This window comes from Lepisosteus platostomus, chromosome 11, assembly GCF_059453375.1.
Source record: "Lepisosteus platostomus isolate fLepPlt1 chromosome 11, fLepPlt1.hap1, whole genome shotgun sequence".
Taxonomy (NCBI): Eukaryota; Metazoa; Chordata; class Actinopteri; order Semionotiformes; family Lepisosteidae; genus Lepisosteus; species Lepisosteus platostomus.
This window is the reverse complement of record NC_142621.1, coordinates 20,000,268-20,013,660: the sequence shown is the minus strand read 5'-3', so window position 1 is coordinate 20,013,660 and position 13,393 is coordinate 20,000,268. Positions and strand designations below refer to the sequence as shown.

General features: G+C 37.2%; 1 protein-coding gene across 2 annotated transcripts in view; it reads right to left on the bottom strand.

Moving 5' to 3' along the window:
• Positions 1 to 9,684, bottom strand: part of rabgap1l (RAB GTPase activating protein 1-like) — a 423,532-nt gene extending 413,848 nt beyond the window's left edge. For both annotated transcript variants that reach the window (XM_088598822.1, XM_088598823.1), the window contains exon 1: positions 9,550 to 9,684. The gene's annotated coding sequence lies outside the window, so the exon portion shown is untranslated. The remainder of the gene's footprint in view (positions 1 to 9,549) is intronic.
• Positions 9,685 to 13,393: the final 3,709 nt, after the last annotated feature.

Below are 13,393 nucleotides of genomic sequence, written 5' to 3'. Positions count from 1 at the left end.
GGAGGGATAGCACCAGAGCATGAACTAGACATTGTGTGGAACAATTTGTAAGGAGGAAGCAGATTCAGTGAATGTTCAAGAAATGGCAAACATTTGCCAGAGAAGAAATGTTTTTAACAGGGAGTAGGAGGGGAACAAAAGTAGAATGACACCTAGTTTTTGTCTGAAGAAGAGGTGGAGGAAATGGAAAAAGGCAATCGGACATGGAGTGGTTTAGTTTAAAATTGATATTAATAATGAAATAAAAATGTGAATTTGCAAACATGAATATTGTCAACTGTTCAAGCGGTTTAATTCAAAATGTTGTATTCAGTGGGGAAATTAAACAGATGCCTCAAGCCTTAAAACGAAATCGTATATATTGCAATTAGAATCGAGAATAACAAAGCGGTATTAAAAATACCACTAAAACTATAATGTGTCTGGTCATTATTAACAGTATTAACCTAATAATAATAGTAATAATTTCAAGCTTCTTGCATCTTTTTCAGGGTCATTTTTTTCTTAAGTTTTCATAAGCTTCGCTTATTAAAATATCTATTTATGAGACACGATGTTTCAGATCTCAATAACTTTGTGAACAAATGACACAGAACATGCAACCCGCTGCGATTCGGACACAGAATGGTTAAAAATGGGAACAGGTGAGGCAGGCAGAGGGAAGGGCAATGACTTTCTCTGCAAGCTAGTCGAAGAAGTAGGTGACTCAATGCTCGAAGCCCAGCAGCAACAATAATTAATATAGTGTCTATTCTCCTGTCACGGCATAAAATAGAACAACGCAGAGTAAATAACGTGGTTGTGTATCGGGAATGTTTGCAAATGTTGCAATAATTATACAGTATATGCTTTTGGGAACACATTCATTTTCGAGCAGGTAAGTGCTCACTTCTGCTGTTGTATGTTGTTTTGGAATCTACATGCTCTCCCTGCATAGTTATCGACAATGAAAATGTTTCTGGAATAGGTATACTGTATAAATGATAAAGCGGAGGCTATGGAGTGAAAAAAACACAACGGAAGCACATCTGCAACAGAAAGCAACTGGTTTGACATGTACAGTAAATGTGACACCTTTGGTGCGTCGAGTACATATCCTACAGTATGAGCGCATTTGCAAGGCAATTAAAAAAAGGTTGATCAAGTTAACAGTCTGGCTGTGGCGAGTTTTGACCGTTTCCTGCCAGTCTTGGACAAAAGGAACCTGTCTTTCATTGGAAGGTTTGCCTATTCTACTCTTACATGAGAATATAGGGGGGAAGCAAAAAGTGCCCATGGTAATGTTTTTCACTGACAGACAAATTTGTGTTTTGTTAAGACAAACTCTGCTTAACAGAGCCGCTTGTAAAAGCAAGGCGACTTTCTGCTATCTAAACCATTCTTTACAGCTTTTAAAGTCACGCAATGTTTGAGTTAGGCATCATTGTATCGGATGTTTTAATTCATTTTTTAAAATAAATGTAAGGCAACCAGCAATCAAATGCGTGTTTTTGAACACTTGTTTTACCATACTGCAGTTTAACTCTTTGTGTAAGCTGTAAGTTCTTTTTACTTCCTAATTAAACATTTGAAACACTTTAAATTTGTAAATTCTACACACATTCCTTACAGAATTAAAATGTTATTTACAGGTGTTAAGCAGATTAGCAGATTGCTGACAAAATAGCACACCATCCACCACTGCCCAGTGATATAACTTTAGTATAAACAAGATCTAGTACCTGGTGCAGTTTTTTTATTTTTATTTTGAGTTATTCGAATCCCAGGTGTGAGTTCATAAAGCCAGAATTATGTACAATCCCTACTTCTGTGAAACACCTGATCATCTACTATAAAGCTTTCAGTGCTTTGTATATATTCCAATCGCAGCGGGGGCAGGGTGTGTGGGGAAAGGTTTAGGCTGCAATTGAATCGAGGATCTGTATTCTTCACACCTGAAACAATGTTTTCTCTGAAAGCGTTTTCTTCCCTCTTTAGCTGATCTTTTGCTGCCTACGCATGCTTACACAGCTCCCTAGGTGAATTCTCATACTTGACTGAGAAAGCTTAAGAGAACTTAACATTTTTATTATCAACAAATTGTAAATATGACATTTACATTGGCATTAATATGTTTTCACGTAAGTGTATGGAGGAGTGTCAGCTGTCAATGAGAGCACCCCCCCCCCCCCCCCCCTTAGGCTGGGCAAACGATGTTTTTAATTTAAAAAAAAAGGAATCTAAAATGAGATATAATTGTGTTCCTGCTTAACTTAGACGTTGCATGACTTTAAAAACTGTAAAAACAGGTTTAGATAGTTAATAACCACTTTTTATACGTGAAAAACGTGTGATTTTTCTTCTTGTGATCAGCTTAGAATCACTGTGTACGCTGTAAGTTTTTTTCTTCTTAATTAAACATTTAAAATACATGAATTTCATAAAGACAACACACGTTTTGAACAGAAAAAATCATATTCTGTTCTCTTCCTGATATGTAGAACAGATCAGCAGGTCTTTTTATCCCAATTGCTTCTTTCCCCCTGTATTTATCACATTGGCTAGCTAATGTCCTCTCTTTGCTAGCTAATGTTACTTGTGGCTGTGTTTCTGCGTTGTGTAGCAACGAGAGACTATATTCTCAGGCAGAGGAATGTAAACAGCTTAATTTTCATGTTAAATACATTTTTTAAATTAAAATTCATTCTATACAGCAATCGCATATTGGGGACCATTTTATAAAAGCAATAAGGCACTCGAGGCCTGTGCTATATCGTGGATATAGTCACAGTTAAAAGGGTTGCTGGCCCTCCGCATCATCACCTCGGGCCTAACAATCTGATAATACAACGTAAATCGTTATCTTTGTCTTCTAAGTCCCTTAATTAACTTTAAGCAGAGCTTTCTCACCATTTAGATTTATTTGTCATACCATTGTTAAACAAAGCAGGAGCGTATTGTTAAGGAGCATAAAGCAGGGAAGGAGGAGGGGTAAAACTGTTACTTGTTCTGGATAAAGCGGTTAGAAAATAGGTGGATGTACACCTGTGAAAAGCGTTCCAATTTTAATGCGATACAAAATATATTATTCATAATAATTTATCTTGGATGGTCTGAAAACTGAAACTTTATAGAGGAGACACGTTGTGTATCGCCTCTTTTTACGCTTGGAAAAACATTCCAATGTTAATGTGACACTGAAGATATTATTAATAAACTTTTAAATCTGAAGCTGTTAACTCTACTTCAGACCTGCACACCTTCGCACCTGCATGTCAAGATCATGGTTCATCATGTGTAAATGAGTCAAATTAAAAATAAAATGTGTTTACAAAGAAAGTAAACTCAATAGGGAACCAGCCATCTGAGCTAAAGGGAGATCTCTCCTCAGCCCGGTGGCTGAGGTCCCTGCTATTCACAGGGAAAGGCAGGGACGTCACCGCGCTGGCAAGCTGGCTTGCACAACCTATAATGTTGGCCGTATGCGTTACAATATATTTAGATTTTTAAATTAATATTGTTATTAATTTCTTTAGCCTCACAACATTGTCCAATAATACTCTTTTAGAGTCTAATTTTTAGGTAAGCAGGATTTGAGCTACAGACCATAAAAAAACAGGATTCACTTTTATCTGTCTCTTTCTCACCCGCTGCGATTCGGGTGTTAATAAAACGTGTTTACAAAGAGAGTGGAATACAGTAATACTACCAGCTATATAAATACATATACAGTATTTAGATACTTAAATTAATATCGTTATAATTTCTTTAGATACGTGATTCCATATTATATTCCCTAATAATTAAATTCTGAAAAGCATGAGTTTCTTTTACTGTGATAACAAGCGAAAGTATTAATGGATAATGGTTATCACTTAACTCACTTAACTTTGAATGTTTTGTGATATTTAGAAATACCAACAAATTCAAAACAGTGTCGATAATATTTATTATCAGTAATAAAGACAGTAGTAGCAACTTCAAACTATTTGTTGTTATTAAAAAATGACTTGGCTTCGAACGTGTTGTGATATTTAGAAATATAAAAAATGTCAATCTAGCGTACATAATATTTGCCATAAGCTTTTCAAAGAAATGTAGATTTATTAAAAGAAAACTCATGGCGACAGCTGGGTTCGAATGCCGGACCTCAGGCATCTAAGGCATAAGCTTAAGGTATCATGGCACAGACATAATCACATGGAAAGGAGTGAAACTGAAGCACACATATCCGTAGAAAGTGTATTATACTACTATTTGAGCTACAGTACATGAATATCATTATATCGTTATTAATTTCTTTAGATGCGCGATTCCATATTGTATTCCCTATTAATCAAATTCTAAAAGTATGCTTTTGTTTACTCTGATAATGACCGTATTCTCAGAAAAGCTAAAACATCATAACTTTTTACAAAGTATATAAACTTAATATGGTCAGAAGGAGCACGTAAAAACGTTTCCAAAATAACCACATGTAAGACTTTGATGCTTAAAATGTTTAGGAAGAAAGTGGAATACTGGTGTGTATTTTTTCTTAAAATTACCAATACCAGCCATATACAGTTTACATAATATGTTTATGTTCCTAAATTAATATCGTTTATGAGCATATGAAAGGCATGGTGAATCTGGGATTCTCAAAACTTACTTTGTATGATTGGAAACGAATACTTGATCGGATCAACGAAATGCTGTGGTGTTACTTTTTGTCAATGAAAAAATAGTCTTTTCGTTTACAAAGACAGTTACAAAGAAAGCGGACCTCGGTAATAATTTGAGCTTACAGCCAGTCCAAGGTCATTCATTATTAATACTATTAGTAATATCTTCCATAAAGACTTTGATGCATAAAACATTTCTGCATAATTAAAATATTCATGATAAGGTGGTAGGTTGTGTACTTTTGTCCAACTGAGCAATCTTGCTTTTATAAAATATACCGACTTTTTAATGTTTAATGATTAACATACTCTAATACACAGTTTCAAATTATTAAAAGTCTAAAGAGTATACAAGTTAAATTCTTAATTGGAAAAAGATAGTCCTTCAGCAGTGACTGGGATTTGAAACCATGCATTTTCTGGCAACAGCTCAAATGCTGTACGTGAGAGGTTAAGCTTAATTAACTCCACCTGGTGGTGATTCCGGATACTATTATATAACTGCGGTATTATATGGTATGACGCGATAAGACAGGTTAAGACACGTTTTGATGCAACACGCCCACCGCGTTTTACCGCAGCGTACCCCGCTCATCTTGAATGGCTGCATCTGTATATCTTATTCCACTGTACTTCTAGTTAGCTCTGACTCATTCATTCAAAGTCTCCTTTCCAGAAACTGTGAACTTCTGATTTGTACTCACCAACCTGGACTCTGTACTGTTTCAAAGTATATTTCAAAGCATATCACATTACGATCACAGTTCCCTAATGCTCCTCTCACTTCTGTTTGTCTCATGTGATAAATTGAAAAGAGATCAATAAAAGCATTCCCACTTCAACAAACTGGATAATAAAGCAGACATTAACCATATACATTATTTTTGGGTTCTGCTACGGACTATTGATCTCTTCCAGTTTTTGTAGGGAAAGTCCCTAAAAGATAACTTCTTCTGTTGAAAATAAAATCTTAATTTTATTAAACAATGTTGAATTTAATTTACATCTGCATTGGTCTATAGCATACTAGTTTTTCACTTACATTTTTCCTGTCTCTCCAATGTGTATCCAACAATGTTATATTAATTTTCATTCAGTTAGCCCATATTTTTCTGATTCCAGTTATACAGTATCATAATTGCCTGCTAAAGTGGTACTGTAGTTTCTGCCTCGTGTATTGTGTTTCTAAAACACCTAGCATTTAGATATAAGCATTTAAATACCAGGTCCATCCTTAGCTGTGTTAGTGTCTTAGCTTATATGTAATGTTTCTTGTACAATACAATAATTTATTGTTTCTTGTGCCTCCTAATACAATCCAACCATACGTCATTTAACTTATTTACTTATTTCTGCAGATTCTAACATTACAGGTTTTAAGTAGAGGTGTGTGATAAAACCGGTATACCAGTAAACCAAGGTCCGTTAGTCACGAAAGACAAAGGGGAAATTTTCAGCAATTTCCGTCAGCTTTTTTATTTTTTCAATTTTAACAAAGATTTTCTACTGTTTGCATTCATAAAATCAAATTGGATTCAAAGAACAAAATGACTGCGATGAAAATGCCGTTAACTTCAAAAGGGTGAGTTAAAAAAATGTCATACTAAAGGTATTGCCCACATATCATTGGCTAGTAAGTTTAGAAATAAGACGTGATTTCGGAAATCACGCAGAAAGGAGTATTTGATGATAACACCGGGATTATTTTTCTTATTTCTCCTGAAAAACATACTGTATGGTTATTGCTTAGAATTGTCTTGCTGAGGCAATCTAATTTCTAAGCATATCTATATATTTTTACAGAGAATCAGAGAAAATTATCATCAGAAACTCCTTTATAAATCCATGGGGTACGGTTGTTGTAATATTAAGGGTTGTTTACCATTGACGATGTTAATGGTACATATTACATACTTATTTTCAATGACCGATTGAACATGTGCTATTTTTTCCAGTTTTTCGGATTCTACTATAATTTTAGTCGGGAAGGAAGTCTAGTCTTGATCATTACCGCAGCGTACCCCGTTCGTTTTGAATGGCTGCATCTGTATATCTTATTCCACTGTACTTCTAGTACAGTGTTTTTAATTCCATTACTACCATTAGACATACTTTGATTTTTTTTCTTTTTTGCAAGTAAGATTGTCTTTTTAAGTTGTTTAAGTCAATAGAATAAAACAACAAAACAACAATTTTCATTGCTTTATTTTGTATGCAACTCGTATTACGGTACATACATGTGTACCGCAGTATACCGTGGTACGTTTTCCAGAGGCAGTACCCAACCCTAGTTTTGAGTCTACTCAACATGCAACACAGAGGCCATGAACGAAGAAACACACTGTGAAATCACAGTAAATCTAAGGACAGAGTTGTTTGGGACACTTTAAAACATAAAGAGCTGTACTGTATATACAGTATATACTGTGTGGGCCCATTACAAATTGGCTTGGTGAACCTGTAGAAGCAGCAAGCAGATACTGCCACAAGATTATATGCCTCTTCAATATACAGAAAGATTCTAGATTGCAACTAAATAAATCTAACAGGGAATTTAATTTGGGTAGCTATGATACAAAGACAGAGGTAAAAATGTTAATTATTCAATACATTTTATATAGCCCATTGAAATGTGCAGTTTTCATTTAAAATAAGCAACATTCACTAACATTTTGCTCTCCATTTCACAGTAAAACATTATCATCTAGAATATGGTAAAATACTGTGACCAATCACCAGATAAAAATACTAAAATTATTTAGATAAGGCTGATGTGTGAAACAGCCATAACTGAGCTATACTTAAATGACAAAAAGTTTTATGTCATAAAAAAGTTTATGAGTTTTTAATAAAATGTTAACCTTGCAACATTTTACAATTATTTAAGGCTAATTTTCTTAATAATGTCAAAATGCACAGATGACCCTAATCCTAACTAATGGTATCAAACAAAACCACCAAAATAACCATACAGCTTCTGTATTCTCAGTATACATGCACACACAGTGGTCATTTTTGCATTTGATTTTGAAAGAAAACTAGCACATTGCAAGAACTACAAGAGCAGGGCACTTTACTGAAAAACAAAGTACATTGATCACAAGTACAACAGCAGTGCTTCATGGAGGTTTTTAACACACAGCCTTCAACAGTTACAAGTCCAGAGCCCTAACTACTACTCTTCAATGCTTCTTTAAGTTCAAAAGTATCCACCGTAAAGTCAATCTTCAACCTGATATAGTCATTTGCTAATAATAAAGAACTTGTATCAGAGTTAACAACAAGTTCCCATTTTTCATGTATGATCATCCATAAGATAGTGGTGGTTTTGCAGTTCCCTAGGTTCACTGTAGGGAATGCTGTACAGTAGTAAAAAGGGCAAATGCAGAAATGCGAGTGTAATCCAGACTTGTCAGGTAACAGTGATGAAACCACACGACTGAAGACATTAATCGACTAGAAGCACAGGGCGCGATGCAGGACTACTCCCAGGATGGGACACCAGTCCATCACTGGGTACACACAGGTCTATTTACAGCCATTGGTTAACCTAGATCTCTGCTGGCAATACTAATATAAACATGCAAAATATGGTGAATTGTTACACTTAAATATGTTTGAGATACTGTAGAGATGCTACTGTATGCAGGTTATTTACAATTTAAAGGATAGCACCTTACACAAAACTTTAAACATACGTATCTTCATATTTTATATTCTGACACACAACAAGAAGGAGTGTTGCGTTTCATTACCTTTTAAACCTGTTTTGTTAGACGTGCTGATTCTTGTTACTCCCATACACTTCCTAAGTTTTGGATTTATCACTGTATCCAGAAGAGGGTGTATAGAACAATATCATTTATAAAAATCTTTGTAGTATTATTTATTTTTGCTTTTTATGTTAGGTTGTGACACCAAATTAAATCTTCATTATAAGTGTCATTGTTTATTAACATCACAATTAGTATTGTCTGTTCTTATCTCAACTCTGAACAGTAAAATACAATAAATATTATCAAGGTAAGGATGAAATCATTCCTGGGTTCAGTAAAGTATAACTGTCAACTGGAACAGAAGATACAGGTGGCCAAATGCCTATAGCAAAGTAATTACAGTACAACTGAGGGGAACTTAACTGAAATGATAAATAATTCAATGTACTTTAACACTTTGCTTGCCATCATCAATCCAATGTTTAAAATACGTAAACAAAAGCTCAGAAACTGTGCATGCAGGTATTTCTTTAGGCTACCTCAAACGGGTGTGGAGTTTAAAGTTTAAACTCATAAACGAATATATATTCGTATCTAAACTATACTAAAAGCGATCAATACTTGAAAAAATAACAACAGAACTGATGTTTCTCTAATCCCGACTGACTGATTCGCCAGAGTCCTTTCGAATGTTTCTTGCAATAGTAGGTGACGCCAGGAAAGAGCTTTAGTAAAACAGGAATAAGCAAATTTCGTAGCTGCATATTACTGCTAGCGTACGGCTACCTCAACACACCATTCAATTTGCGTCCCGTGTAAAAGAGCTAGAGTCTCGACTGTTGGACTGGAACCGAGTGTTTTCTCTCTTGCTGTTTTTAGTCATTACTTCTCTCACATCCTTCACGTTGGAGCTACGGGGTATAAAGACGGTAAGGGAAGAGATGGAAAGATAACTGCGAAACGCAATGCAAACAACAACTTTGGCAGAAAAACGAAAACTCCTGCCTGGAAAATGGAAACTCATTCTCACAACTGTAACCGTAATTAGGAGCTTTGCTTCGGCTGTTCTCTGTCACAGGAAGTAAGGCGAAGAAAAAGTCCAAACAAATTACAGCACCAGCTAAGGCTGCCAGTTTAAAAACAAGTATCTGGTAAGTACAGGAGCAACTAAGCATGTAAGACACACTAACCTGTATCACTCTATGTTGAGATGTGAAACAATTTATTCGGTCGCCAGTGCTCTCCAATCCCTTCAGCTGCCAGTCTGTGTGAGCTGTCAGCCCAGTCCGCAAATCATCTGCTTCTACGCACTCTCGCTGCGCACTATACGTCACCGCCAGCATTTAGGCCACAGGTTCTGACGCGCGCGCGCAGCCAAGTTACAGAGAGTTTAGGCTTCTGGTAGTTCTTCTACCTAATAATGCGCCTCGACAGACCAAAATTAAAGTATGCAGTTTTGCACTTCCAACAGTTTACAGCTTGGTGGTTGCCCTAGGATGCCTACTAAGTAACTATTGATATTGGTGACAGTTAAATACATCCGTCGTATTACGTATTATTAAATTTCAATTCATTTTTTTATATATAGCGCCTTCCACAACAGGGTTGCCCCAAAGCACTTAACAAAGCTGTCTGACAATACATGACATTACAATACAATATCATGTACAACATATATTAACAATCATGTTCAGGAAATATTTAAATATTCTTCTAGTAAGTGTTCCCACGGTAAGTAACCTCAGAACAGCATTTAAGTGGCATATACCCATTTTTGGTATATCACTTGATTTGAGCACTGTATTAGTTTAATGCCTAGTGTTGTTTGCCCAATGCCTTCGTTGAAGTTACTAGTCTGAACCAAGAAAACATTGGGTATTCCCTTTTCAGATTTTTTTTATCATAGTAAATAAGGTATTCCCATGGTAAACTTTTATAAAACAAAACGCAAATTGCAACCATAAAAAAACTATGGTAGGACCACAGTAAAAAAAAAAGAAAATTCATGTAGTACATCCATCCATTTTCTAATCACCTAATTCTGGGTCAAAGGAAGCCACGGACCGTCTCAGCAAGCAACAGGTGCAAGGTGGAATACACAATGTGCAGGCCACCAGTCCATTGTAGGTCACACACAGAGACTAACACCAGGGTCATACATGTATATAACCTACCACTATGTTATTGTTATTGTTAGTGGGAGAAAAGCCATGTGAACACAGGGAGAATATACACTCTACTAACATAGTGTCACGCCCTCTGCAGCCAGAGGGCGCTCCTACTCTGTCCTGTCTCTTGTTTCCGGTGCTTTGCTTTCCTTCCGGTGTCTCTCTCTCTCTGGGGCGATATACTTGTATTTCTGGGTCTTTCATTTGCCTTCGCTCAGCATTGACGTTCGGATGTCCTGAAACCCGCCTAGCACCAGGTCACCCCACGTCCGCTACCTGAGGGCATAGGTTTCTATACAGCATTTCCTGAACAGCTGAGCCCGGGCTAACCCCCATTTCGGCACAACGCATAGGGTCTTTTACGCTTTCCTGCCATTCCACGGTTCGTCCTTTCTGACATCCGTGACAAATACCACCCCAGGTCTGGAATTGAACCCCATTGCAAGGCACCAATGCTAACCACTGCACCTCTATAGTACACTAACCAAGGAAAATTGTCAGAAGTGACCTAAGGAGAGTTTTATTTTGTTACTTATTTTTGTGCTTCCCAGTCCAGTGGCTCTTAATTTGAAAACTGAAGGGACTTGCAATCCATCCACTACTGAAGAGCAGCACCCTCTGGGGATGTGCTCACAGGAAATCAATCAGAAAATAATTGTCTGAGCTACTTAAACTAGACAAGCAGATTTACAGTAGGTGGGCCAAAGTGAAAAAGCCTGTACTGGAATAGTCAAGAAGCCAGGGAAAGTGGGATAGTGGGTGGCAAGATGGTGCAGTGGTTAGCATTGCTGGTTGGTTCTAGACCTGGGGTGCTATGTGTGTGGAGTTTTTTTATACTCTCCACGTTTGCTTAGGTTGTTGCTAGGTGCTCTTGTTTCTTTCAGCAGTCCAAATATATACTGGTACTGTTAGATAATTGGTTTCTGGTAAAATTAGACCTGGTGTCAGTGTCTGCATATCTGTGTGTGATCTGTGATAACTTTGTGGGTTTTATCTTCCCAAGTATATTGTCCCGAAAACATAGCATTCTCCATCCAATTAATAATATTACTTTCGGTAACAGATTTAAATATAACACGACATTGCTTCCTTTTTCTTGACATAAATTACAAGAGATATAACAGGGGCACTGGAGATTTTTTTTAAATCAAGTTAATTTAACTGTCACAAGTGTAGTCCCTTCCCCTTAAGGGCGCTCCGGCTCATTCACTTTTTAGTTGATTTTGTGCACCTGCTCCCTGTTCCAGCCCACCTTTAAAAGCCATTGGAACACGGACTTTCGAAGGCTCGCCTATCACCGAGTCACCCTACGTCCGCGGCTCAGGTGGCATTCGCCTCCTAGGTGTCCTAAACCAGCCGGGCCCTGGACCTGGAGCCCCTGGTTCCATTCCCCCTTTCTTCCCCCCGACCCTTTGCAGGATCCGCTCCGGTTTTTAACTTTGTCATGCCTGTCTACAACCCCTCACCAGATTCCGCTCCTGCTTTTAACTTTGTTTTGTTAGTCTTGGATTTATCACCCAGCTTTGGACCTTTGCCAGCACTGGACTTCCCTTTGGACTCCCTTTTGGACTGTTCACCTGGACCACGCCCCCCGAAGCACCTTCGTCACACCCCCCGGTTCCTCTACCAGCCCAGTTCCTCCTCTACCCCCTGTGTGTGTGTTTACTCCCTTCCGGATTGTGTTGTCTGCATAGGGTCCTTAAGACAAGTCAACAGTAGAAAAAAGTAACTGATTTGCAAATTTCACAGTTTGTTATTTAAAAAGCATTTTAAAAAAGGAGACATTCTTTTGACAGTATCTCATACTATATGTCAGATTTTTAAGCAAAACTCTTCATTGTGGTTAGTAAGTCTGGCCTGTATATCCTCTAAACCAAGAGACATTGACCCATTTTTCTTTTGCTCCTTCCTTGCTTGTTTGGAGTTGTTTGTGCCTTCTGCCGTTACTTGTTGAGATATGCTCTGGGTCTCCTGAAACCCTGAATTTCATTAAGGGTTAGAAAATGAATGAAATAAAATTCTTAAACAGTGATTACAATGTTGGAGTTTAGAGGACATGGTCACTCTCTTGTGGCTTTGGGTGGACATAAAGGACATATCCTCTTCCCTACCTCAAATTACCTGTTTGAGTGTTTGGCACCACAAGGCAGTTCAAAAGCATCGATTTTCTGATGCGCAGGCTTACCTATAGTCCAACTTTCACATCCATATGTTGCTACAGGGAAGACCATAGCTTTCACTATAAGGATGACAATGTAATGTTGACAATGTAATATCTTTGCACTTTAATATCTTATCCAGATTTTCCATAGCTTTTCTCCCAAGAAGCAAGCGTCTTTTGATTTCAAGGCTACAATCACCATTTGCTGAGATCCTTGAGCCCAAGAAAATAAAATGTGTCACTACCTCCACTTCTCTATCTGTTTGCAAAGGATTAATATGGCCTATTAACATAATCTTTATTTTTTTTGTTAAGCAGCAGGCCAGCTTTTCCACTCTCTTCTTTTACATTCATCAACAGACTCTTCAACTCCTCCTCGCTTTATATGACTGTATATTGCAGTATGTTAAATATAAAATTAATATTTAAAAAGAAAGTAGGGCTATTTTGCTTCTATGTGCTTTGGGGTAATGGGTGGCATTGTCCAGTACCACAAGAATATATGTGTGGCATTGTGGTGTTCTTTGTAGTAGTCCCTCCAGTTCCATGAATCTCCTCTTGTATGGTTCCTCAATAATAAGGACCAGGTATAAGGGAGCATGCAGTCTGGGTTATAAACAGGTTAACTGGCAGTCGGGACAGTCCAAACAAAATCACTAAATCTCTTTATATATTCTGGGCCAGAAATATTGCTGTAACACACTT